At 53.4% G+C, this 5,000-nt stretch overlaps 1 pseudogene; it reads left to right on the top strand.

Moving 5' to 3' along the window:
• The window catches only part of LOC143351063 (large subunit ribosomal RNA), a 3,120-nt pseudogene extending 1,763 nt beyond the window's left edge, over positions 1 to 1,357 (top strand).
• Positions 1,358 to 5,000: the final 3,643 nt, after the last annotated feature.

The following is a 5,000-nucleotide window of genomic DNA, read 5'->3' as shown; positions in this document are numbered from 1 at the left end:
AAGGGTCTGGGCGTGAGCCTGCCTGGAGCCGCCGTCGGTGCAGATCTTGGTGGTAGTAGCAAATACTCCAGCGAGGCCCTGGAGGACTGACGTGGAGAAGGGTTTCGTGTGAACAGCCGTTGCACACGAGTCAGTCGATCCTAAGCCCTAAGAGAAATCCTATGAAGATGAGGTGTCCTAAAAAAACGCAGCAAACGAAACGAAACGAAGTTATTACAAAGCTTAATCATCCACTTTGACTCGAACACGAGAAAAAACATACATATATATATATATTTATTATATTTATTATATTATATTATTAAGATCCATCATGGCAACAACAGTATAGTAGAGTTGTGTAAAAAAATATGTGTAAAAGCAATTTTTTTAAACGTTTTTTTTTAACCAAAAAGAAAAACGAGTCACACAAGTGCGAAACGATTATAAAATAAAATAACTTGAGCGATGTGAGAGAGAGACACACACCCATCGGGCGAAAGGGAATCCGGTTTCTATTCCGGAACCCGGCAGCGGAACCGTATACCATTCGGGCCCTCGTAAGAGTAGTTCGTCGGGGTAACCCAAAATGACCTGGAGACGCCGTCGGGAGATCCGGGAAGAGTTTTCTTTTCTGTATAAGCGTTCGAGTTCCCTGGAAACCTCTAGCAGGGAGATAGGGTTTGGAACGCGAAGAGCACCGCAGTTGCGGCGGTGTCCGGATCTTCCCCTCGGACCTTGAAAATCCAGGAGAGGGCCACGTGGAGGTGTCGCGCCGGTTCGTACCCATATCCGCAGCAGGTCTCCAAGGTAAAGAGCCTCTAGTCGATAGATTAATGTAGGTAAGGGAAGTCGGCAAATTGGATCCGTAACTTCGGAATAAGGATTGGCTCTGAGGAGCGGGGCGTGTCGGGCTTGGTCGGGAAGCGAGTCTGGCTGACGTGCCGGGCCTGGGCGAGGTGAACGGCGTTGAACGGATTCGTTCGTTCTCGTCGGGATCCGAGCTCGGTCCCGTGCCTTGGCCTCCCGCGGATCTTCCTTGCTGCGAGGCTTTCGTTGGCGGCTTGCCGTCGTCGATCGTCCTCTTCGGCCGCCATTCAACACTCAGCTCAGAACTGGCACGGACTAGGGGAATCCGACTGTCTAATTAAAACAAAGCATTGCGATGGCCCCCAAGGGTGTTGACGCAATGTGATTTCTGCCCAGTGCTCTGAATGTCAACGTGAAGAAATTCAAAAAAGCGCGGGTAAACGGCGGGAGTAACTATGACTCTCTTAAGGTAGCCAAATGCCTCGTCATCTAATTAGTGACGCGCATGAATGGATTAACGAGATTCCCACTGTCCCTATCTACTGGCGTCTAGAAGCCGTCCGGGCGTATAGCTTGCTATACGGCACCAGGATCGCATGTGCCAACCCCTCCTCCACGCGGTGGACGCTGCAAACGGCATTTATGCCGGCCAACGGGGCTCTGGTTTCGGCAGGGGCGGTGCAGGGGCACACCGTATGGGAGTAGCGACCCCACCTACCCGAGCAAGACGTGATCCGTCATTCGTTCTGTGCAAAACAGAGATGTCAGAAAGGAGTGGTGTCAGGAAAGCAAAGAGAGATGGGGAAGCATTATGACTAGCGTATACTTAACACCTGGGGGCTTCGGCCCCCATTTCACGTTAAGGCTTATTGGAGAAGGCGTATATTGTACAAAAAAGGGGCTATATGCCCCTTTTTCACTTTAAGGAACTTTTCGAAGTTCCTACTCGAACACCTAGAGCTTCTCCAAGAAAGACCTAACTCATACCAGGGGGCTATAAGCCCCCTTTTTGCTTTAATGCTTTTCCGAGGAGGCGATCCTGACACCAGAAATCAAAAAGGGGGCTATATGCCCCCTTTTCACGTTGAGCAAAGTAAAAAGACCAGAAAGAGACACGAAACGACGTCTGTATGCGTCCCCAAAAGCAATACGCCGCTGGGAAAAGCAATACGCCGCTGGGCTTGGCAGAACCCAGCACACCAAAACATCTGGTGGCAGACGTCGTAATGCCAGACGAATGACGGAAGGAGGCCACCGTAGAAGTAGCTGAGCTGCTCCCTACTGCCTGAAGGTGTCGGCTGGGAAACCACGCTAGTATCCTAGGTAGGGAGACGGGCCTCGAAACGTGGATCGCTCCCCTGGCCATTAGAAGACTCCGCCTAGACCAGCTCAACTCCGAGCTGTAAACCGGTGGTGTACGGCTCTGTCAGACTCGGAGTCCTTGCCATACGGACGCTGCATATAGGAAGGATATGCAGCGTATGACGAAAACACTGAAAGGTACGCCAACGACGAAAGACAACATGTATTTATACATGTAAGACCGTCGTCGCGCTGCTGACAGCAGCTCCCGTCGTTGGCGATGGCAAAGGACGCTGAAGCGTCAAGAGCATAGTTAATGATGGCAAAGTGAGTTCTACTAGTCGTGCTAAGGACGAGTCCCACGTTTTGGAGCTAATGCTACAGGGACATGATGCCCGAGGTCATGTCCTAGTTACGCAGCGGGTTCCCTGCAAAACAGGGAGCAGAAACCGGGCGTAGCGAAGCAGAGGGAACATCTGCTTGAGGTTTGTTCCCCACGTGTTTGCCGTGCGTGGCGACCTGTGTCGGCGGAAAGGAGGATCCTGGGATCTGAGGGCCCTCTCTCCTGCGGGAGTGTAGCTGCCCAACACGTACCTTTGGCCTCTGCTTCGTCTAGACAGGCGGCTAGGCGAGAAAAGCAGCCCTGTGCCTAGTCAATCGGCTCGGAACACCACTCGTGGGTTCTATTGGGCGAGGAAGTGAACCTAGGAGTCCGGGGAAAGCCCGGTCGGCCTTTGTTCGCGGACTATATCCCGGGTGCAAGTCCTAACCCAGGCGGAGCCGGGTTCCATTTGAGGGTCCATGGAGGCCGGGACACACGCCGGGACGAAACGAAATCCAAGCGAATATGGATCCTAAAATCAAATTGACGCCAATAGACGCCTCGGTACCCCGCAAGGGGGAAAAGGGAGTAAAGGAGGCTACCGTCGTTGCCCCCGGCAGGACGACGGCAGCGAGTAAAAAGGCTGGGGTGGTCTCACCACCTCAGAAAAAGGCGAAGGAGGTTGAAGTTGGGAAGGGCGCTAAAACGCCCCCCAGCACCAGACCCCCGACGCTACGAAGCAAGGCTACAACATCGAAGCCTGCAGGAACGATATCCCCTGCGCCGATTAAGGATATCAAGAAGGACGGATCGGGGACACCACCCCGTACAACTCCACCGAGGAAGCCAGAGGCCAAAAAGCCGAAGGCAACCTCAGCAGGCAACGCCACGTCTTCGGACGGAGGAAAGGGCCATGAAGTCGACAGCGACGGTTGGGTAACCGTCGTGAAGAAAGAGAAGCCGCAAAGGGCAGAAAAAGCCCAGAAAAGCGGCGAGGAGTTGCCAGGAAAGGTGTCGGCGGAGGCGACACCTGGTCCATCGAACAGGCCTCTCGATAAAATCAATGGAGAGGCCTCGAAACTGTTCAAGGGCATCCGGACCAGCTGTCTTGGAAAAGAATCCAGGCTCAGCAAGGAGACCGGAGCCTTGATCGTAGGCAACGCGGCAGCTCTCTACGAGCTAGTCCAGGAGGTTCTTATCCAGAACTCTTTCCTAAAAGGACAGCTCGCGGCGATCCGGCAAGAGGTGAGAGCCTCCCAGAGGATCGCAGAGAGGGTTGCCCCTACGGTTTCGCAGACGACGGGTTCCCGTCCGACTGTGAAACCCGCTCCAGTTCGTGCGGCGACAACCTACGCGCAAGCGGTAAAGGTTGACGCCAATCGAGTTTCCCCGGAAGCGGTTAAACCACCACGACACGTGGTGCGTATTTTCCCGCCGAAAGGGAAAGGACAGAACAGCGACGTTACCAAACAAACTGTTCTGTCCCTGGTCAAGCCGGCGAAGGCCAAGATCCGCGTGAGGTCCGTCCGACGCATCCACTCCGGTGGCATAGCCGTCGAAACCGAGCGCAAGGAGGATCTAAAGGCCTTCGTCAACTGCGCGAAGCTGAAAGAAGTAGGGCTTTCAGCTACTCTACCGACCTTGAGGAACCCTACACTTATAGTGTACGACGTTCCTAAGGCGATGAGGAAAGAGGAGGTTTCTTCCAGTATCTGGAAGCAAAACCTCAGCGATATGACCCAGGGGGATGTGTCGTCCAGCCTGAAGGTCCGGTTTGCAACCGGCCCGAAGGAAAAGGACACTGCCAACTGGGTCATGGAAGTCAGTCCGCAGGTCCGCCAGCGGCTGAAGAGCTCGGGCAGAGTGTACCTAGGGTGGTCGTCATGCAGAGTGCAGGACTACGTCTCGGTGACACGCTGCTTTAAGTGTCAAATGTTTGGCCACATGGCCAAACATTGCAAAGCAAAAAACGAGGTTTGCGGTCACTGCTCCGAAGAAGGGCATACCATTGCCTCTTGTACGGCGAAGAGTAAGTCCCCAACTTGCTCAAACTGTAAATCAAGAGGTAATCAGCACAACCATAAGTCGCGAGACAAAAACTGCCCTGCCTATAAGGCAGCTTTAGATCTAGCAGTATCTCGTACGAATTATGGATAGAAACGACCCGGAGAATCCTCTAAGGCAATTGCGCATCGCGCAGCATAATATGCGGCGTGCGCTAATTGTTCATGGTGAGGTGAGCGAGCTAATGCACGCAAAGGAGATCGACGTGTTGCTCATGCAGGAACCTTACCAATTTCAGGGACAGATTCCAGGCTTTGGGCTCACGGCGAAGGTGATCGCCGAGAATGAAAGGGCTATGGCCGCAATAGTGGTCAGAAACCCGGACATCTCGGTGGTAAAAATCACACAGCTGTGTGATACTCACACCTCCTGCGTTTGCATTAGCGGACCCTTCGGTAGTTTCTACCTCGTTAGCCAGTACTTTCAATGCTCGGAAGACATTGAACCAAGTCTGGCACGCTTGGAGAGGACACTCGATGCTCTCCAACACCGTCGAGTCGTGATAGCCGCGGACGTCAACGCC

This window comes from Colletes latitarsis, unplaced genomic scaffold (genome assembly GCF_051014445.1).
Source record: "Colletes latitarsis isolate SP2378_abdomen unplaced genomic scaffold, iyColLati1 scaffold0064, whole genome shotgun sequence".
Taxonomy (NCBI): domain Eukaryota; kingdom Metazoa; phylum Arthropoda; class Insecta; order Hymenoptera; family Colletidae; genus Colletes; species Colletes latitarsis.
Note: the sequence above shows the minus strand (reverse complement) of the source record. Positions and strands in the feature narration are given on the sequence as shown.